Here is a 24,053-nt window from a genome sequence, read left to right as displayed (position 1 = left end):
ATTGAGATGTCGTAGTGGGCAGTTCTTGTCGAGATGTGGCAGTAGGCAGTTCTTGTCGAGATGTGGCAGTAGTCAGTTCTTGTTGAGAAGTCGTAGTGGACAGTGATTATTGAGATGTCGTAGTGGGCAGTTCTTGTTGAGATGTGGCAGTAGGCAGTTCTTGTCGAGAAGTGGCAGTAGTCAGTTCTTGTCGAGATGTGGCAGTAGTCAGTTCTTGTTGAGAAGTCGTAGTGGACAGTGATTATTGAGATGTCGTAGTGGGCAGTTCTTGTCGAGATGTGGCAGTAGGCAGTTCTTGTCGAGAAGTGGCAGTAGTCAGTTCTTGTCGAGATGTGGCAGTAGTCAGTTCTTGTTGAGAAGTCGTAGTGGACAGTGATTATTGAGATGTCCTAGTGGGCAGTTCTTGTCGAGATGTGGCAGTAGGCAGTTCTTGTCGAGAAGCCGTAGTGGGCAGTGCTTGTCGAGATCAGATGTTGTTCCAATGGAGATATTGTAATGATTAGAGTGCTTTTCGTCAATATATATGAAGGGTACAAAACTCTTATTCTTTTTTTTTCTCATTATTTCAATGTCCTGAATAATGCGTCATTACAGGTTCAGTCAACAAAGCATCTGGCTTGTGTTCTTGGATTAGATTGTAATTTTGGTTTTCTCGAGTAATTATGGTATTTCTATTTTCTTTAATTAATTCAGTATAAATGATATTTAAAATTTCTTGTGTTATTGAAGAAGAACCGTGCCAGATGCGTACGTTGAATCACACTTCCACACACAGAACAGTTATACTTGTGCTTTGGTTTCGTAGGTTTTATAGTTGCTGGGGACTTAATTAATTAATTGTGTTAACGAAATTTTCCATTTCATTCTTTGTTGTTGTTCTATGCAGTCAGATTGCGTAATAATACTAGTCAGGGCCTACCGTTTACGAGACTTCGTAACCGGACAGACACCTACTAAATCAAAAAATTAAAAAGTATTTGCATTCTTTTTTTAAATAATAAGCCCCCATGCAAAGTTACACCCCTTTTTATGGAACCACACGATGACTGGGTCATGGGTGGAGACTTCAACTGCACCCAGCGACCTCAGGATCAATTGCCGCGTCACTCACCATGCGCAGCTCTGGAAACAGTAGTGACGCGGCTACAATACGTCGACACGTGGAGACATGTTCACGGTGATCTTTTTGGCTTTACGTACTACACTGCGCACTCCTCTAGCCGACTGGATCGCATTTACATCTCGCGATCCCTAATTCAACACACTATACAGGCTGAAATCTGGCCTGTTGCTTTCTCAGATCATGAGGCTTACTTCTGCGATGTTGTTCTCACAAGACAGGCAGTATGGCACGGACGTGGTTTATGGAAACTGAACACGGCACTTCTTAATTCACTTGACTGTCGACTTCTAATAGAAGACACTTGGATCACATGTAATAGACGCCGACCCACGTATCCGTCTACCATATCCTGGTGGATCCAGTGGGCAAAACCTGCTCTTCGAAAAACTTTAATCCGGTATGGCAAAGATGTTGTCGCCTGGAGGAAGAGCACTGTGGACTTTAACTACAGGATCCTACGAGAATGCTCCACGATGCCAGCCTCCCCTGAGCGCCATACAAGGATGAACCATGCTAAGACCCAAATCTCCAATCTCATGCGAAGGCATTTGGAAGGAGCGATAGTACGATCTCGTACTGCTGATCGCATGCCTCATGAACATCCGTCGATGTACCATATCATCCAAGAACACCAAAATCGACGCCGAAAATTGCTTCACGTCGTAACAGATCAAGAAGGGCGTCGCTACGTAACCCAATCTGCAATAGGGAATGTGCTTCACGCCCACTACCAGCAGCTATACGCCGCAATTCCACATTCCCCAGAGTTGATCGAGGAAGTCTCACAGCTCAACTTCGGTGGTATCCCAGGAGATGCGGCGATTGACTTGATGTCAGAGGTGACTGATGAGGAAGTCCGCGATGCGATCCGGGCAGGAACCATCAATCTCTCCCCAGGACCCGACGGTCTTCCCCTCGAATTTTATCGCACCTTCCGTGATTTGTTAGAGTCCACCTTCACCTCCATCTGTCGGGAACTCATGTCTCCGGAAGTATCTGTGCCGGACGCTTTCATGGAAGGAATTATTATTCCTGTACATAAACCGCACGGTGGCGACAATATCAGTGATTATCGGCCCCTCACCCTCCTTAACAGTGATATGAAAATCTTCACTCGCCTTTTGGCAGCACGACTTAAAAACGTTGCCCGATATGTTGTGTCGCCAGACCAAGCATCTTTGGGAGGAGATAATAATATCCGCACGGCTTTATGCCGCTACAGGGATATGATCGCCGTTACCCAGGCACAACGCCTCTCTGGGGCACTTGCGTCTTTGGACTTTAGTCAAGCTTTTGATGGGGTTGACCATTCGTTCCTTACGGCCGTTCTCCACCATATGGGTTTCCCAGTCGCTGTTATCACGGTAGTGATGCGCCTTCTGCGGGGTGCCTCATCCAGGATTATGTACAATGGCAGACTCACTCCACCGATAACAGTAGGTCGATCCGTACGTCAAGGTTGCTCTCTATCAGCGATTTTGTACGCCTTTTCCTTGGAATCCTTGCTATGTGGACTAAGACAACGTTTGGTAGGGTTGTCCATAGATCGCTACCGATTCTGTTGCACGGCCTATGCTGACGATGTAGTCATCTGTTTACGTAATGCCGACGAGGTTCGAGCTGTTTTGACGTGGGTAGCGACTTACTGTGAGGCGTCGGGTAGCTCTTTAAACGTACGTAAGTCACAAGTTATGTTCATTGGCACGGGATTTCCCGTGGAGTGCGTTACACCTCTCACCACCGTTGATACCATTCGTTGTTTGGGAATAGATTTTTCATCTGATCTGCGGCGTTCAGCCACCATCAACTGCCGACGCCTCCTTTTAATGTTCAGAGCAGGTCTTAAGGACCATCGCCTTCGATCCCTAGATATTCTCCAACGAGCTCGATATGTCAATATATATATCGCATCCCGAGTTCCCCATGTAGCACTAGTTCTACCTTTCCCGCTTACTGTGGCACGTCGCATGTTGGCAGCGATGGCATCTTTCGTCAGCTCTGGGCTGTTGTTCAAAGTTAACTATGCAACCCTTATTCTTCCCCGTGAACGAGGTGGGATAGGTCTGTTTCACGTGCCGGATAGAGCTCGCGCCCTATTTGTCAGCTCCCAGATGACGATATGGACACGTTGCCCAACGAGCCTCACTGGTCTCCTCCTGTCGGCATACTCGCCGGTCTCACTGTCAGCCCCAGTGATGATCTCGGATGTTCCGGCCCAGTTCCCTTATATACGGTACTTCTTTCTGGAACTCAGTTATCTACGCCTCACCTTACCAAGACAGCTTTTACTCAAGACAAGGGCAGTATACAATGTCATCCAGTTAGGTCGTCCACCTAACCCGATTGAACAAAAGTTCCCCCAGGTTGACTGGCGTCATGTATGGCGCGCGGTGTTCGCCTGTTACCTTGACACGAATGTTCAATCTGTCTGGTACCTAACTGTCAATGGTAAGCAAATCAACCAATTTCGCCTTCATCGTATCCACCTCGCCCAATCACCTCTATGTTCCACGTGTGGAGTGCCAGACAATGATGAACATCGGTTTGTTTGCGGACCGGTGGCGGAGGTTTGGCACTTGGTTCGACGTATTGTGGCTTTTCTAACGCGGGACATTCCGGATCGGATTACTCCCCTTTCATTATTATTTCCGGAACGTGACTATTTTCCTCGGACAAAGACCAATGCTGTGAATTGGATTCGCGGACATGCCATTCACTACTTATTTGGACAAACTGTAAACTCTGTACTCGATTTTTGGACATACCTCAATGACCGTCATTATGTCGTTGTCCGTCACCCAAAATACAGACAATTTTTCTCGAACTTCCTTGGGAGTGCTTTCCATGAACCGCCTCGCAGCTGGAATGTGTTAAGCCAAGAGAGAAGAAGGTTTCCTGTTTGAACCAATGAACATTTCTGAACAGTTGAACGGAACACATCAATTTCGAGAAGACGTGACTCAACATATTACCAGCGGGGCGCAGAAGGCCTCTGATTAATTACACAACAAAACTAAACAAAATAAAATAAAATAAAATAACATAAAAACAAGAAAAATAAAATTCAGAAAAAGGAAAAAAAAGTGGTCAACGTGACAGAATGTCAATCCTAAGGGCCCGGGTTCGATTCCCGGTTGAGTCGGAGATTTTCTCCGCTCAGGGACTGGGTGTTGTGTTGTCCTAATCATCATCATTTCATCCCCATCGACACGCAGGTCGCCGAAGTGGCGTTAACTCGAAAGACCTGCACCAGGCGAACGGTCTACCCGACGGGAGGCCCTAGCCACACGACATTTCATTTTTTCACTTGCAAGTTCAGATAAATTACTGCATCTGAAGCCTCGGTATGTAGTCAGCTGTGTTTTCTTTCTGGGACATTCTACTGCATACTTGATGAAAATTGCGTCACAGGCAGGCATGCCAGGTGCAAGTAGCTGAGAGGTGAAAAACACTGTGCTTGGGATATAATTGCAAATATTTGTACGAGAGTGTGACTACAGCTCATATGATGGGCAAGACAAACCTGCAGCATTGACACGTTTGAAGAAGAAATCACCTGCCGAAATTCCGTACTGGAAGGAATTATTGTGCAGAAAATTCATGTTAACGTCACCAGCTATGATCGTGTGCTCGTGTATTGTTTCGAGACCTGAAAGAGAAATTCAGAAGTATGCAGCCACAAGTACTTTAGGAAGTTTGTAAAGAACACATTTCAGGCACTTTCTGCTGAGGAATATAAACACATATTCTACTTATTTATCTTCATTTTTGTTAGATGTGTGTAACATAGTAGGTTATGAACCATAGAGTATGTATATCCCTACTCCTCCCCCTCATCTGTTATATCTATCGTGTCTAAGAAACGCGGAGTCGTCAGAATTACCGAGCTTGTGGGAATGCTTTGTTTGAGCCAAATCTCTGACAGAAGTATAGTACGGATACCTATGTCTTCCAATCCATGACGGAACTCCTGGAGAGAAGCTGCCAGAAACTGGATATTTGTACGTGCAATATGGAGCTTAGTGTATTCAGGTGCAGCACGTGTGAGGATACTGCCTATGGACACTTGCGGCACTGAGTAAGCAATGACCAGACTATAACACAATACTCGAAGGTGGGGCAGTGCAGGTTCTAGGAAGTGAAAGCGCTGGGTATCTTTAGGAACGAAGGAGGTCTTATGGCCGACGCTACAGGGATTAGCAGCAGTCGTTAAACAGCAGAGAGGCGACAAGAAAATAAAATCCCCAAACAGAGCTAGAAAATCTGTTAACAACAGTATTGAAATCAAGATAAATGGAATAAAAGTAGATTGTACAACCATATTATTGGCTCTAACAATGAGAAACAACAATAATGTGGTAAAAAACTGTTCAATATAAATGGGGTAAGACTAAGACGTGAGCGTTCCCAAGTGTAAATAAACGATGTTGATGAAATCTGGGAGTATAGCTTTGTTTCTACCTAGTTCCACTATTAAGAAGTGGAACACAACCCATAATGTAATCTAGATTTAGAGGGAATATCTTCTAAATGATGATATAATGTTTTTCGTATAAAAGCTGACTTGTAATTAACGTTCTTGAAAATTATATACAGCTATTGTAATAATCTGAAATTTTGCAAACTACTGGACCACAATTAATAATTTTGAAAAATTATAACTTTTGTTACAACATAAATTCGAGAAACTTTCGAACCACGTAGATCCACGCGTAATGAAGCTGTGCAGCGAGGCGGGTTAAAAGTCGCGTTGCGTTGCGTAATTGTATGACCACTGTCTTTCGTCTCACTGTGCACTACAAAAAGTTCCACCTACCTCAGTACGGTATCTGGTCACCAGCCCGATACTCTTCATACGTACATACTGTTCAGACGTTGTTAAAAACAGCTTGAAGAAAAACATCGTCAATACTCACGTTTGCAAAGTCCACCTAAACTCTGGTAGCAAGCTATCCTGTAATATGTTATACCGATTTTCGGGTGGAGGGCGACAGCTTCATTCTTTTAGGAAAAGTGTCAAAATTCAGCAACAAGTTCTTTGTTTCTTTAGATTCAAAATTAAAGAATTAGCCATCAGCCCGTATTTATTTAAACGACTAATATCAATGTCCTCAGCTCACAGTTCATACAACCCAATATACACGCAAGACAGCCAGAAACGTACTTAAGTCCGACCCGAATTATTACGTGATCTACAGTCGATGCTCTGCTACAATATGTGAGTTTCACTTTCGGTCTTTTTTTCAGTGGATTTCTAATAAAGAAACTGCTCGCCAACTATTCCATAGATGAATATGAAACATGTCACGCGGAATTCTACAGAGGCCGAAAGTTCACACGCGTTTATCTTCCCAACTAAACACTTCACAAAGCTGAAGTTTCCACAATCTGTCTGTAAATGAAACTGCTTTTCGGTAATACCATCCGGACGCGAAATACCTGTAACTTCTTCATTTTACACGTCCAACATGGCTTGTATGTCCAATAGCTACCCAACGACTGACTCCCTGCCGTTCCTTCCAGGGCCTATAAGTGCTTGATAGAGCGTGGGAAATGCCTAACTCTAATTGGATGTTCAAACTGACCACCCAATCAAAACAATCCTTCGAGTTCTTTCTCGCGCCAAAACTGTGCAACGTCAATCAATATTCATTTACGTCACTTCATCATGCAAATCTTAATAAAATGTTTAACAAAACCAAACGAAAAGAAAACTAATCTTGAAGTGACTTTAGAAACTAATTACTCTGCAAGTGGCTATTCCGACTGCCTTCTTACAAATGCAAGTACTCTTGGACGTACGTCATCAGCAAGGTAGGGAAATTATAGCTTTCATTGCAACTGCTTGCTTCACACTTTCCCATGACGTAGTTACGTAATGTTTAACATCAGATAATATTGAATCTTTACGTATGTCGCACATATACACTCTTACTCACTCTCATTTATTCACACAACAAAACAAATCGTTATTAAATAAATATTAACCCTTTCTGAATTCTATGTTATTAAAATGAAAAATAGTGATGTTTTTAATTATAAAAAATCTAAATAAATTGTTCTGCCATTTAGTGAACTTCAGTAATAACTCTAAATGATACTAAGACACAAACTGCTATGAATCCTAATTGTCTTTAATTATATAAGTGTCGGTTTTTGGTGTTTTAGGTAATTGTCTCTAAATCTGAAAGTAACTCAGCTAGATAGCTCAGATTTTAATACAACCTTCCTTTTAATAACAAAGAGCTGTATATTGACTTTTAACAAAACTGAATAATATTTAATACTGTTTATTTAGATTCTTATGGACTTGAACAATCTGTCGCTCGAACTAACACAGGTTGCGCTTCCCATGGTTAGGCTAAAGTGCGCGTCATATATGACGGCGGCCGAGTTTAGGTTCGTTTTGCGCATCTGATGTCACAAAACACAGTCAGCCAATGAACAGAGAACGACGTTGCCAGAGCTCGACTGCAGTACAGAGCACAGACGAGTGTCTTCAGTTTTAGAAACGTTCAGTCATAAATAAAGTAACTGAACGAAAGCAATGTCTTGATAGCAGAATTTCTTTTATAGAAAGTTTGGAAATAGCATTCTTTATACCAATTACTTCATATTCTATTAATTAATTAAACCAAACAAGCAATGAGCCTCCTAATTCAGGCGATAGCAAGGAAAGATGTTTGTATCATTCTCACAAACCGCTTTTTCATAATAAAGAACAGCTATAATTGTTTATTTCCTATTGTACTTCGACAAAAAGTGAGTAATTCATAGTCATACCAACAGTGTTTGTCGGTATTTTGCGTTCTAGTTTCAAGTCCTCCAGGAAGGATATTGAATGACAAGCTGCGTTAGTGTAATGGTTAGTGTTTGGCTGCTAAGTGAAAGGTTCTGAGTTGGAAACTTTGTTCAGTGCTTATTATTTTCTTTATTTAAAAACAATATCGAAGTGTCTTACTTCATGAGTGTTATTCGTTTGAATGTAATTTTTTTAAATTTCTAGTGGGAACTGAAATCAACCATACGGAAAATATACCCTATGGACTTTTACCTCTGTAAACTCTTCAAAATTTCGTGCAGTGGTTTACTGCATTTAATGCTGCATAATAACTACGTTGAACATTGAAACAAAATTAAGTCATTTATGGGGGGAAAGTATCAGTCAAGAAGATGTGTAAAAATCAAATTTTCGGGCCAAATAGTTTTTGTGAAATCGAATGATAAGTGCGTCAAAGCAGTCGGAACAACTTGTGTCTGCACAGGAGAGCAGTGCAGTGATGACAAAATCGCGCACAGCGCGGATTGTGGGGAGCAGCGAAAGGGTTAATGCGGTCGTGGTGGCTTTATTTCATAAACTGCGCGCTCCCCCCTAAACGTAAGTTGGCTTGGCGCGTGCAAATGGCAACACAGCAATCTCCCGCGTCTGGGCGGGCATGCGCGAACCGCCAAGATAAAAGAATTGAACTGTAGTGGCAGGTGCGAGTGAGTCACGCTAAGGTACCAGCGGCTATATATTGCCACCGCCAACGACTCCAAAGCTACGAGCCCATACTTCAAAGTAGCTTACTGCAATAAAATGCTATTGTGTATTGACTCGCGACGTTACAGGTGGTTTCTAAAAATTGGTTCAAATGGCTCTGAGCACTATGGGACTTAACATGTATGGTCATCAGTCCCCTAGAACTTAGAACTACCTAAACCTAACTAACCTAAGGACATCACACACATCCATGCCCGAGGCAGGATTCGAACTTGCGATCGGAGCGGTCGCGCTGTTCCGGACTGAGCGCCTAGAACCGCAAGACCACCGCGGCCGGCCAGGTGGTTTCTAAAATCCCATTTTTGGAAAATAAGCTGTCACTAGTGCTGCCAGAGCATTTAAATATTATATTTTAAATTGTTATTTTACATTTCACACTTGTGTCCTTCTTTCCTTTTATTTTACCGTTTCACATACATGTATATTGTTAACTGATAACAATCAGTAACTCATTATTATTATATAAAATCATTACATCAATGATAATCTGTGAACAAATTCTTAAAGCATAGAGTTTCTTTACACCTAACACATGAAATGAACGAAATTTCTTCACAAAATGTACACGACAAACACAATATGAAACAAAGTTCAGCAGGATTTTAAGCTGTAATGTACATCCTCTAAATATCCCGATAAACCTTACGAGCCAAAGGGAAAAACGTGAACAATTGTAGTCGCATGATGGCACCCAAAATTCTGCGTGCGTTACCTGCAGATATTGTTCAACACTGGTTTATGTATGCTACAAGACTACAGAACGCAGAAAGCCAAGTTAGGAAGCTAATGGAATTTTACGATTGTTAAGTGATAGTAAGATTAAAAGTATGTTTACAACTGTCGTAGAACGAAAAGGATAGAGATACAACGAGATTCTCCCGGTTTCATGTCGAGAAAAAAGATGCAATTTGTCAGACTATGATGACGTCATCATTCACAGGTTTAATACACGTTTACAGTTTGGCCTCACATACACCAAGTTTCTACTTTTCGCAACTTTGCGTGATTTGGCTACAGGACATAGGGGCACATATCCTACTGCCGCAGAACTTGTGCTTGAAAGTACTTTAGTGGACGACTTTGCCACCTGTTGCGAGGACGACAATAATCTGATATCCTTACACAAGCAACTGACAAGTCTGCCGAAACAGAAAAAACTTAGAATGAAAAAATGGGATGGTTTTTATAATATAAGAGAGGCCATATGGAAAAAGGATCAGCGAAGAGTTGAAGAACACACCGCAGTGTTAGGCATGGATTGGGACACGGAATAAGTCTTCTATGATTACCGTCCCGTAACTGATAAACTGCAGTATGAGCCTGCTAATTAAACGAAAGTTACTGCACGCGACTGCGAAATTCTATGATTCTCCTGGTATCTTTTCATTAACATCTATTGTAGAAAAAATTGTTTTTCAGGGTATGTGATGCCGTGGGGAGGGTTCATGGAGCAGTGAAGTACATCAGAATCCCCAAGACTAAAAACACATTGGTTATTTTGGTCGTAAGTAAAAGCAGTATACCTTTATTACTTCCGCGCCTTGACTAAGTATACGCCTTCCTGTGTTCGCGACTTCTGAGATTTTTTTCACCAGTTCTCCGTAACTGACATCGCTAACGCAAGAATGTGGAGCGATCCTATGGTGACTCTGGACTAGATACGGAGAGACCGAAATTACGAGAATACGTTTGTCTGTAGAGTAATTGATACCTAAGAAGTTTGACGCCATCGCAGTGGTGACATTGTTCCATCACATATGATTCTGCAGATCTGGTATTACGTGGAACATCAATGGGAAAGTTCCTGTCTTCTATACTATGATGGAATGGACCTCCGTGTTAAAGTCAGACACTTCACACGTGGTCTCTGGAAAAAATCTCTGACGATTCCCTTCCAGAGATACGAAAGATATCGAACATTCTTTCATTATTAATGCTTTGGTGTGTTCCATTGAGGAGTCAAAATATAGAAGTTACTGGAAACATTACGCATAACGGCATGGATTATTGCCTTTGATCTGCAATGTTCGACATTCAGAAAATGATAAGAGGAAATTCACTTTCCAAGAGTTAGAATCAGAAAAACGCAGTTGGATGCGGATGGTCCAGCATCATAGCTTCCCTGCCAAATACCCAGCTTCCAACGGAATATGAAATTGAAAGTTATAACAAGTTAATGCGTAACGAACTTTTACGACTTGGAAGACGACTTCACTTTGCGGAGTCTAAGATACAAGAAAAGCATCCACCCCTCATAGAGTATTTCCACCCATTCAGAAAACTACTCATTCGACAGAGGCATGTACATTTACACCACCTAGGAAGTGCTATAGTGCTGTCTGAAATACGTAACGACTTTTGAATCTTGAAGGGAAGAGAAACGGTAAAAATGATCATACATACATGTCTCCTTGGAAACTAAACAGAAGTGTCCACGTATCCGAGGTAGAAGGTCCTCTACCACCTGACTGTATTGAAATCACCAAGCCGTTTTCTGTAACAGGCGTAGATTTCGCAGGTCCACTTTTCGTCAAACTCGATACCTTGATTCGGTGCTACAACCTTCTTTTTAGATTTGCTGTAACAACAGCTCTCCAATTTGAACTAATATTAAATATGAAAACAAGCAAATATATGGTGCCGTTCCGATATTTCCGGCGAGATGGGGACTGCCAGGAACTATATTTCATGTCGCGCACAGAACTAAAATACCTCACTCACCTCTTAGAGAACACGAAGACCAATCAGTACTTGACTCACCAAGGTGTTTCTTTGGAGTTTATTGTACTACGTGCGGCTTGGTACATGAGCGTATGATAGTAGAGGAAGAAATATTTAGGACTTTATTGGTAGATATGCACTGAAGATCCAAACAAATTGGTACACCTACCTAATTTCGTGTAGAGCCACCGCGAGCACGCAGAAGTGCCGCAACACGGCGTGTCATGGACTCGATTAATGTCTGAGGTAGTGCTGGAGGGAACTGACACCATCAATCCTGTAGGGCAGACAATAAATACGTAAGAGGATGAGGGGGTGGAGATCTCTTCCACATAGCGCGTCACAAGGCATACTAGATATTCTCAGTAATGTTCATGTCTGGGGACTTTGGTAGCTAGAGAAAGTGTTTAAACTCAGAAGAGTGTTCCTGGTGCCACTCTGTAGCAATTCTGGACGAGTGGTGGCCGCGTTGTCCTGTTGGAATTGCCCAAGTCCGTCGGAAGGCACAGTGGATATGAATGGATGCAGGTGATCAGACAGGATGCTTACGTACGTGTTACCTGTCAGAGTCGTATCTAGAAGCATCAGGGGTCCGATACCACTCCAACTGCGCACACCCCGATATTTTACTCGATTCCTGATATTCACGGTACACTCATAAAATGGTCGCAGGCGAAAATTCTCATTCCATCGCTACCTAGGAGATGCTGTGTCCCACCGATTGTGCACCGACTGTAACACCACGTTCAAACTGACTTAAGTCTTATAACGTGCCATTGCAGCAGCAATAACCGATCTAACAACTGCGGCAGACACGTTTTGTCCTATACAGGCGTTGCCGATCATATGGCCGTATTCTGCCTATTAACATACCTCTATATTTGAATACGCATGCCTATACCAGTTTCTATGGCGCTTCAGTGTGGATGCCGCCATCAGCTCGCGATCGACCACACAGTGCGACTGGGAGATACTGACACGAAGCCATTTCTAAACTGGAGAACGGTTGATTTCATTAGCCACTAGTCTTGAATCTCATATACACAAAACTCTTGGAAGAGATGCGAAACTATCAGAAAAACTGCAAAATAATTTCATGAAGAGATGGAAGAAACATTATCTCCTGGAGTTGAGGAAAGTTTATGAATACCACCGTCCTCACAGGAAAACTGATTAATACCGAGTTGGCGATATTGTACTCTTTAGCTGACAGTTGAAGCATATGTCGAAAAGAACCCGCACTATTGAAAGAAGTCCTGGGAAATATAGAATAGGGCGGACCTTAATTCTTCAAACTTTGGTCGCCCGGTGCAGACGGTCACCCATCTTGAGAGTGACTAGGTTGGGGAGGCTGTTGATGACTGAATAAGTTCTCTGTTTGTTATTTATCTCTCTATTATGTATATATTTGAATGGAAACGAAAATAAATCAGTAAACACTACACGTAGTCTCCTGTCAGTTAATACATGATGTATAATAAAAAGTGTTAGTATTTTCCCCTGCCAATAAGTTCTCTAGATTGAAAATATCTGGTCACGAGCTGACGAGCGACTAAGTACGCCACCAGTTGACAGTTGGAATGATCGATGTTCTCTGGCACTGAGCTGAGGTAGCACGGGATGAGGTACCAATATCTTCCATCCAAGCTCAGTTAAGCTCTACGTGGAATCGTGTTATAACTATTATTGCTCACTGAGATGGGAGCTCTGTATAGATCGTACTCTTTAATCCCTGATCACCAGCAAATTTCATCCTGTTTTCTTGATGCTCTTGCGTTTACGCAGGGTAAGTAAAACTTAGTTATTTTCTGATCTTCCTGGAGTTGCAATTTCAATGGACAGCTGTGAATTTCTTTCGGGTAGTGAATTGGCCATTATCAAATTTAAGGATTGTCTGTTTTATTTTCTGTAACATTCTCGCACTCAAATCATTCCTGGGGCTAAGAGTGGCTGAAACCTGAAGTAGAAAACTCTGAGATATTTAGCGAATAATGTTACATATATCGGAAACGTGGATCAGACGCCATAGGAGGGGGAGTATTTAATGCACTTCACGATAATATTGTCTCTACTGAGGTCAAAGTTGGGAGTGACAGTAACGTTATCTGGTCGCGTATTGCAGGTCGAAGGGAAACCATGTTAATTTTTACATGTTTTACCGGCCATCCAATTCCACTGTGACAGTTCTAGAGTCATTCAAAGAATGTCTACGGCCAGTTGCACGTAAATACCCAGATCACGCAATAACAGTAAGAGCCGACTTTGACCCATCGAGTGCAGACTGAAACGTCTATAGGTTCATTGCATGGGGTACAGACAGACAGTCTTGCGAAATACTTTTGTTCACATATGCTGAAATCAATCTTGAACAATTAGGTTGATAGCCCACACGCAGTTGAAATATGTTAGACATCGCAGTTAGCAAGAGGCTGGACCCTATCAAAAGTGTCAATATAGAGGTAGTAATTAATAATCATGATGTCATTATAGCAAGTATGGTTACGAAAGTTGATAAATCAGTGAAGAAAGCTACGAGAGTGTTTCTTCTAGAAAGAGCAGATAAGAAGTTGTCAGCATCTCACTCAGACAGTGAACTGGAATCACTTAGTTCTCGTGAGATAGACGCAGAAAAATTATGGCCGAAGCTTAAACAGTTTGTAAATCGTAGTCTGGAGAATTACGGTCCTAGTAAGTGGATTAAGTACGGAAAAGAGCAACCGTGGTTTAACAACGAAATTCAGAAAATGCTAAGAGTACACAGGTTGTTGCACTTTCGGTTCGAAAGAAAACGCGCAAATGGCGACAGAGAAAGGTTGAGATACATTCGTGCCTCCGTGAAAAGTTCTAAGCGCGAAGGACACAACAACTACCACCGCCGTACCCTGGCAAAAAATATGGGCGGGAACCCTAGAAACATCGCTAAGCGGGGCTAAGGCTACCATTCAGTGTCTTGTTGACCTGTCTCGCATCGCACTTGAAGACAGCAAAACTGAAGCCGTTTAAGAAATCGTTCACGGATTGGAGTCGGACAAACATAGCGTCGCCCGGTTATTGAACAGACTCCGATGCGGGCGACATAGTAATAAGAATCCCTGGCGTAGAGAAACAACTGAAAGAGATGAAAACGAAAAACTCACCGGGCTCGGATGGAATCCCAATTTGGTATTACAAAGAGTACACTAAGACACTGGTCCCTTACTTAGCTTGTATTTATCGTGAATGTCTCACCCTGTGCAAAGTACCAAGCGACTGGAAAAAGCGAAACTGACTCCTGTGTATAATGAGGGTAAGAGAACGAAGAGAACGGGCCAGCAAAATTGCAGACCAATATCCTTAATATTGGCTTGCTGCAGAATCCTCGAACATATTCTCATTTCGAATATAACAAATTTTCTTGAGACCAAGAAGCTTATGTTCACGATTCAGCACGGTTTTAGAAATCATCAATCGTGCAAAACTCAGCTCTCACATGATGTACTGCGAAATATTGTGAGTGGCTCGAAGTTTTCTTAAATAACACAACCCAGTATGTTGTCCTTGCCGGCCGCTGTGGCCGAGCGATTCTAGGCGCTTCAGTCTGGAAACAGACTGCTGCTACGGTCGCAGATTCGAATCCTACCTCGGGCATGGATGTGTGTGATGACCTTAGTCTAGGAGACTGATGAGTTCAGATGTTACGTCCCATAATGCTTAGAGCCATTTGAATCATTTCTTTGTTGTCCTCGACGGCGAGTGCTCATCAGAGACAAGGGTATCGTCGGAAGTGCCCCAGGGAAGTGTGATAGGTTCGCTATATTTTCTATACATTTAAATGTTCTGACGAGACAGTGAGCAGCAGTCTGAGGTTGTTTGCTGATAATGTTGAGGTGTACGTAAGGTGTCAGAATTGAGCGACTGTAGGAGAATACAAGATGGCTTAGAAAAATTTTCTAAGTTCTCTAAACGTAGAAAAATCTAAGGCAATGCAGTTGAGTGTGAAAAACAAACCCTTAATGTTGGAATACAGCATTGGTAGTGTCCTAGGTGACACAGTCACGTCGTTAAAATGTCTGCGGGTAATGCCACAAAGCGATATGAAACGGAACGAACATGTGCTTATTGTGGTAGGAAAGGCTATCGGATGCCTGCTGTTTATTGGGAGAATCTTGGAGACCGAACGTAGGACGCTAGTGCAACCTATTCTTCAGTAGTGCTCGAGTGTTTGGGATCTGTACCATGTGGGATTAAAGTGAGACAAGACATCCACGCAATTGAGAGGCGGTGTCCTACATTTGTTACCAGTAGATTCGAACAACACTCAAGAGTTACTTCAGAAATGTAAAATAGAATCCCTGGAGTGAAGTCGACATTCGTTTCTAGGAACATTATTGAAAAAAATAGAAAATTGGCATATGATCTGACTCCACAACGGTTCTACTGCCGCCGATATACATTTCGTCTATGGACCACGAACATAAGATATGAAAATCAGGGCTCATATGGAGGCATGTAGATATTAATTTTACCTCGCTCTGTTTGCGAGTGGAACAGGAAAGGAAATGAAAAGTCGTGGTACAGGGCACCACCTGCTACGCACCGTACGATGGTTTGCGGAATGTGTATGAGGATAGACGGTAGTGAAAATAGTACAGAGTACACCAGAGGGATACACTAAGTCGATCAGAAAGATTTCTGAAGGACTACACTTCCAAACAGTAGAGGAAATGTAACTATTTTATCTTTGTTATTAAATTTTCCTGAGGGTATACTTTGTCGTTTCAGAGGAGTTCTAATAAATGGGCATTTCATTCTTCTGTTCTCATTAGATACATATATCAGCATTTGTACAACTCTGCTCATAGATAAAGTGAAAAATTTGGTTTTAATTTAGAGTAAAGGACAATATCTTCGGAATGACATCAGAAACTCTGATTGGAGAAGGGTAGTAAAGGAAATGAGTTGTGATCCTCTTCAATACATCCCGCCACGCACTGACTTAAGGGGCTTAACGTGTCAAAGGGACAACAAAATTTGGATGTGAGGTGTGACATAAAGTCAAGTAAGAGGCAAGCGACACAATAAATCTAAATTTTTTTTATATACTGATTTTATTGGGGTTGGAGAAAAGTTGATCACTTGATATTCACCAGTTCAACATTATATATATATATATATATAATTTTTCATTCCTTCTTCCTAAGACTGCATCTAAAAATATGACACTGAGACACCGCACGTGTCACCTCAGTTTTCTAGCTGGCTGAACAGAAGACGCACAAGTTCTCGTAAATTAGTGAGCTCGGGGCGAGTCAAACGATAAGAAGAAAATCTATGTGTGGCATCAGCTGGCAACAGGTGGCTCCCAGAAGCCACTGTACAAATTCAGGGAACAGCAGTGGCCATTTTTTCTACGTACGACCCAATCCTCACAAGAACCTCAGTCTGCTAGTCATCTGGACGTAAATGACATTCGCTGTCGCTCCGTTATACCGACACTCATGAAATGTTAGCCATGTTTATAAACCAGATTACCCTTGTCATAATAACAGGTCAATCTATAGACTGTCAGTCCTTCTCATGTTACCCGCGATCTCAATTTTCCCTTTTTAATTTTTACAGATCATACATTGCCGACTACATCACTTTTTTTCCTGTGTCGATCTGTTTTTCTCTGCTTCAACAAGCAAACATGTAGTAAATGGAGCAGTGTTTCTACAGCCTTCACTTTAAGAATAGATTATTTTCGTTCTGACATACACTGAAAGAATACTGTTTTAATTGTATTGAACTGCTATTTGAAGTATCCCGGCGTGGAAAGCCAATTGTAAGATTAGGTTTTATGTCGTGTGGAATAACTAATGCTCGCAGGATAAGCTAACTGAATGGTTATTAATCTTAAAATGTTGCAACAGTGCAAAATTTGAGTTTGTTAACTTGTTTGATTTGTTCCTTATAGGAATCACACGTGTAATCCACATGGGTCTGTAGTGTACACAGCATGAAACGCTACATTAATATACTGAAAATCAATTAAAAAGGAATACTCAAATGACTGGAAGTTATAAGCGTGTTAATTCAGCATGTAAAGGGAAGCTATTTCATTGTGTGGTCACTCGATTCACTACACGTCGACTTACATCTCGAGGCTCAAAATTACATGTGATTAAAATACTTAAGTACGTAGCTACCAGTGCATGACATCTGGAATGGAATGTTCAATAAATTAGTATCATATTTATGGGACATTCACACACTATACATGGTGAAGGGAAAAAACCGTAACACCGAAAAATAATTAAAGCAGAGAACTGAAAGTTCTCGGGAATACATTTGCCAGATAAAATGTAAGTGCAATGCAAAACAACAAATTAATGTAGGCATGAGATAAGCCACAGCAAAAGTGAAACGCTGGTACATTAATGACCGGTGTATCTTCCAGAATGTTGAATTTAAGCATGAAAACGTACCTGCAGTGTGTTTTACAGGTGCTGGTTGTTGGTTTGCGATGTTGCGATCCATGTTTGCTGCACTTGATTCGTAAATATAGGTACGGATACCGCTGGTTCTGGATGACGCTGAAGTTGTCATCCAATGAGGGCCCATATGTGCTCGACTGGAGACAGATATGTCGATCGATCAGGCCAAGGTAACGCGTCCACACTCCTTAGAGCGTGTTCGGTAACAACAGCGGTATGTGAGCGAGCGTTATCCTGTTGAAAAGCGCGGTTGGAATGGGCTCACGAATGGCAGCACAACAGGTCGAATCATCAGACGCCTTACAGATTCATAAGGATGTAGGTTGGAGTAGTTACTGGGAGATGAAGAAGCTTGCACAGGATAGAGTAGCATGGAGAGCTGTATCAAACCATTCTCCGGACTGAAGACCACAACAACAACAACGGTGCGTGGGACAACCAAGAGAGTGCTCCCGCTGCCGTTCGAAATCGCACTCCACATCATAACTCCAGGTGTAGATCCAGTCTCTCTAGAACGCAGACAGGTTGGTTGCACCGAGACAGAACCAGTTTTCATCAGGAAACACACCTGACCTCCACCCTGTCCTCCAATGAGCTACCGTTTAACGCAACTGAAGTCGCAGGTGGCGGTCGTTAGGGGTCAGTGAAATGCACGATACAGGCTGAGTGGCTCAGAGTCGTCTTTGAAGGAACCGATAAGTAACAGCTGCTGAAATTTCTGCTGCAGATGTAGTAAGGTGCGCCAGAGCCACAAGCCGAACACGATTGTCTTTCCTCTGGATAACGCCACGCGGCCATCCAGCGCCCGGTGGTGTTACCGTGACCCCCGCAGCCAGCTATCGTGTGCAGTGGCTCCATTCTTGCCAAGTCTTTGTATCACCGATGAGCATCCAGCTTCTCGTAGCCCTATTTCACACCCTCTTTCAAACACGATGAGGTAATAACAATGGCATCTACGTCGAATTATAGGCATTCTTGACAAACATCGAGTCACCACATCTTAACGTCCTGTTCGAATTTTAATACACTGCGCATTGATCTTGGCCTGCCATGTACTCTGGATGCCATTTTAGCGGATGACCCAGGAGCAGCTGCTGGCGTTCTTCGTTTTATCCACTTGACAAACCTGTCTAAGGACATTTGATTATGCTGTTTTCTTTTAATCCCTTGCCTGTTAATGTGCCTCTTATAGTGTTGTCCTTTTTAGTTGCTGTTTTTCCATTGTTCCTCGCAATGCATTCATAATTTAGTCTGGGCGCTAATGACCACTGTAGTTGTGTGCCCTAAAACCGCAAAAAAAAAAAAAAAAAATGGAGTCACCACGTCCAACCTTAAAGGTAACTAACGTCATGACCGTTACAACGCGTATTTAAAGCAAACCTGAGAGTTTCTTGGACCACGACCTCACATGCCGAAAGGTTTACCAGCAGCTAAAACTGATTTGAATACTTATATTGGCGTTACTAGCGCCACTCCTACGCGACTGGCGCGGAATTTAGAATAATAATCATCTCTCAGGTGCAGAAACACACCTACTAACTTTCGTTTATGTCGGAAATTCCTTCTAGGTGTTGTGATTTTTTCCTTTTTGTTTTAACTTGAGAAAAGTAAGTATCTTGTAAGTGACTCATCACACGAAAAAAGTGTTCTAGGTTAAAAGTTTGTGTTAGTAAAGATGACATCTATCTCTGCTGCAACTGGCCACCACCTAACCACTTTTCCTGCTTGGCCGGAATCAGCTTCTTATTTTCAAATGGGAAACCACATTTTTTAGCACATTCGGATTCTACGCCAAAAAATACGTACGGTTTACAGAAGGGATTGTTTACCATTCGTAGTAGATGGCGCCGTAATCGACAAATATCATGTGTGCCTGTTTTTTTTTTTTCAATTAGGAGTCGATGTATTTGATTCTAGATTTCGTTTACGATGTAAATGTAAAGCTGTATGTTCTATTGGTTGACGCGTATGTTCAATGTTACTTGAGAGTTGCATATGTGATTGTACAACACAAATAATATGGTTAGGCCCTTACATTTCTGGCAGATAAAAATGGTTCAAATGCCCCTGAGCACTCTGGAACTTAACATGTGAGATCATAAGTCCCCTAGAACTTAGAACTACTTAAACCTAACTAACCTACGGACATCATACACATACATGCCCGGGGCAGGATTCGAAACTGCGACCGTAACAGCAGCTCTCGGTTACAGCGGTCGGCTCTGGCAGATAAGCTACATGTATGGTAACGTAGTATTCTGTTCCTGTAGGGTTGCTTTTGGTGAGCCTCCATACATTCGGAATGCTTGATTTAGGATACAGCATTCGAACCCCACCGCCAGGTTGACTGATACCGGTGTGTGTTTCCGTCAAATCCTCGTAACTCTCGCGCTGACACCTGTGCGGCTATCGATGGAATACGAACCACAACCGCTGTAATAACGTAAAATACATTCCAATGGTAGGAGGCAAGGAGATTCACCGAAATCAATCATCCCGATGGGAACAGAGAACTATTAGAACCACGTCGTTGTTCGGCGATCATGCTAAACTTAGCTTCTAAGCAGATAGTGAAACGGCTAGCCGTATTGTACTGTACACACAAACTTGGAACACAATAGTAAATTTCGAACATAAATAGGAACCGTTAGAACACAAAGGTCTACATTTACACCGTAAATTAAATGTATGACCAAATGCATCGGTTCTTAATAGCAGTAAAGGCACACTTGATAGTTGTCCATTACAGCGCCGTCTACCACGAATGGGGAAGAATGACTTCAAAAAACAGGAAGTGCTTTTTGATTTAGAATCCAAATAGGAAATTAAAAGGGGGAAGGATGTTCTCATTTGAAAATATAAACTGGATCCTTCACAACCACGAGAGGTGTTTAACTGTGACATCATTTAGTACAGACAAATGCTTGAGCACATGTTAGCGGAATTCATTGACATGATCCCTCTGAATAGTAATGGAAGAGATGCCCTTCGCCTTTATCACGATTTTTTCCACAACGTCCGACTCTGTCGCTTACCCTTTTACCCACAATTACGCAACGGCTTAGAGAAATGGTTCTATCACCGCCAGCAGGCGTGACTGTGGTGCTGTAAAAGAAGTAATATGCTGGGTCACGGCTAATCAGTCACTTGTAAAAGTGTTCGCGTTACCAACAAGTTTTCAAATTCTTGTAGCACGAAACAGTACGTTCCCAGACATGCGTTCTGGATGAAAATATTACCTATCCACTGTCCTGTACTAGAAGTACTGGAACTCTGTAACGTGATTTTTCGAAAGCCCTGTATATAGAATGAAATGGAAATGATGACATTTGGCATCTTGTCCAGAGCACTCGTAGTCACTTGGTGTAGGGTCCTCAGATCACTAAAATGCACTGCTTAAAGAGGTTTTCTATAGTTTGCTCCTCTGCTACGAAGTCGCAGTCAGAGATAAACGGAGACATCACTTCTTGAAGATATAACTAAATATCCCTTGACCTGTCCTAACATTGTGACATATTTAATATGGTATTTGGAATCCTTCAACCTAGTTCTTGAACCAGGTGAGCATTGTTGGCCGGATGTTCGTTGCAGTGTTGTTATCACGTGGAATTCGAAAGAACTGATACTTTCTGAATTAACCGGGGTGACATGAGTGACTTCAGACTGTTTGTTGGTAGATCTTGTAGGACATCGTACATGGGAGAGCAAGTTTACGTTATCTGCTTCCTTGCTTAGATTTTCTGTTTTCAGTGTAAGTTACAACAGATAATTGGTGCATTCAATTCGATCTAACTAGAGGCTTACGAAAATATGGGATAGTTGGCAAGCAAAGGAAACTGGATTTAACAGCTGGGAAAGCCGATATGAGTCTTACATTTTTTTCATTTAGTCCTTAAACGAACAAAGGGAAGGTTGACATATCTATGGTTCAAAATGGTTCAAATGGCTCTGAGCACTATGGGACTCAACTGCTGTGGTCATAAGTCCCCTAGAACTTAGAACTACTTAAACCTAACTAACCTAAGGACAGCACACAACACCCAGCCATCACGAGGCAGAGAAAATCCCTGACCCCGCCGGGAATCGAACCCGGGAACCCGTGCGTGGGAAGCGAGAACGCTACCGCACGACCACGAGATGCGGGCGACATATCTATCGAGCGAGGATAAAGTGATTACTTACTTGTAGAATAATTTAACCATCTAGCACAATTAAATTTATTCCTACCAAATGACCTGTTTCGGCCGACATTGACCATCCTCAGATCATAAAATACAGCCAGTGGTTCCATCCCACCGCTGCGTGAACCACGTTGTCAGTGCTGGGGCTGAAGCACCTATTGTATTTTATGATCTGAGAGTGGCGAATGTCGCCCGAAACAACTATTTCTCTGTTTATTTGTTAAAAAATTATGTGATTGTGTCAGATAATTAAATTATTCTAACTTTAGACACAAGTACAACATGCAAGGTAGGTTTGCTGTTATTGTTGTGGTCCTCAGTCTGAAGACCGGTCTTACGCAGCTCTCTAGGGTGCTTTACCGTGTGCAAAGCTCTTTATCTCCGAATAACCATTGAAAACTACATCCATCTGAATCTGCTTACGGTATTCATTTCTTGGCCACCCTCTAAAATTTTTATCCTCCACACTTTCCTCCACTACTAAACTGGCGATCTCTTGACGTCTCAGAATGTGTCCTATCGACCGATTCCTTCTATTAGTCAGGTTGTGCCGCAAATTTCTTTTCTCCCCAATTCTGTTCAGTGCTTCCTCATTAGTTACGTCATCTACCCATGTAATATTCAGCATTCTTCTGTAGCACCAAACTTCAAAAACTTCTATTGTCTTCTTGTCTAAACTGTTTATCTTCCATGTTTCACTTCCATACATAGTTACACTCCATACAAATCCTTTCAGAAAATACTCATGACACTTATACCTGTATTCCATATTCACAAATTTCCCTTCCTTTGAAACTATTTTCTTGTCATTGCCAGTCTGCATTTTCTATCCTCTCTACTGCGGCCATCATTAGTTATTTTGGTGCCCAAATAGCAAAATACATCTATTACATTAAGTGTCTCGTTTCCTAACCTAATTCCCTCAGCATCATCTGATTTAGTTCGAGTTCATTCCATTACCCTCGTTTTGCTTCTCTTGATGTTCTTCTTACATCAAGACACTGTCCATTCCATTCAAGTGCTCTTACAAGTGTTTTGCTGTCTCTGACAGAGTTACAACGTCATAGGATAACCTAAAAGTTTTTATTTCTTATTTCTGATCTTTAGTGAAAACTTTTCTTTGTTTTCCTTCAACGTTTGTTCATTGTACAGATTGAATATCATCGAGAGTAGGCCCAAACCACTCCACTCCCTTATCAGCCACTGTTTCCTTTTCCTGCCCATCAACTCTTATAACAGTCGTCTGGTTTCTGTACAAGTTGTATATAGCCCTTGGCTTCATGTATTTTACCGTGCCACCTTCAGAATCTCAAACACATTATTCCAATCAATGTTGCCAAAAGGTTTCTCTAAGTCTGCAAACGCTGTTAACATAGGTTTGCCTTCCCTTACTCTGTCTTCTCAGAGGATCCATAGATCCAGTATTGCTTCCTGTGTTCTTCCATTTTTCCGAAATCCAAATTTGTCCTCACCGAGGTCGGCTTCTACCAGTTTTTCCATCCTTCTATAACGAATTCATGTTTGTATTTTGCAACTATAACTTAATAAATTGATAGTTCGGTAATATTCAAATCTGTTAGCTACTGCTTTCTTTGATATTGGAATTATTATATTCTTTTTGAAGTCTGAGGGTACTTCACCTGTCTCATATATTTTGCGCAGCAGATGGGGGTGTTCTGTCATGGCTGTTCTCCCAAGGTTATTAGTTGTTCTGACCGAATGTCGTGTACCCACGGGGCCTTGTTTCGACTCAGGACTTTCAGTGGTCTCTCATATTCCTTTCTCCCATCTCATCTTCATCTAAGTACTCTTCTGTTTCAGTAATACTGCCTTCAAGTTCTTCTCCCTTGTACGGACCCTCTGTATACTCCTTCATTTCAGCTTTCTCTTCTTTGCTTGGACCAGTTTTGAGTCTGAGCTCTTGATGTTTATACAACTGCTTCTCTTCTCTCCAAAGGCCCCTTTAATACTCCAGTAGAAGGTATTATCTTTCCTATAGTGAAATACGCTTCTGAAACCTTACATTTACC

Source organism: Schistocerca nitens, chromosome 7 (assembly GCF_023898315.1).
Source record: "Schistocerca nitens isolate TAMUIC-IGC-003100 chromosome 7, iqSchNite1.1, whole genome shotgun sequence".
In the NCBI taxonomy this organism is placed as follows: Eukaryota; Metazoa; Arthropoda; class Insecta; order Orthoptera; family Acrididae; genus Schistocerca; species Schistocerca nitens.
Note: the sequence above shows the minus strand (reverse complement) of the source record.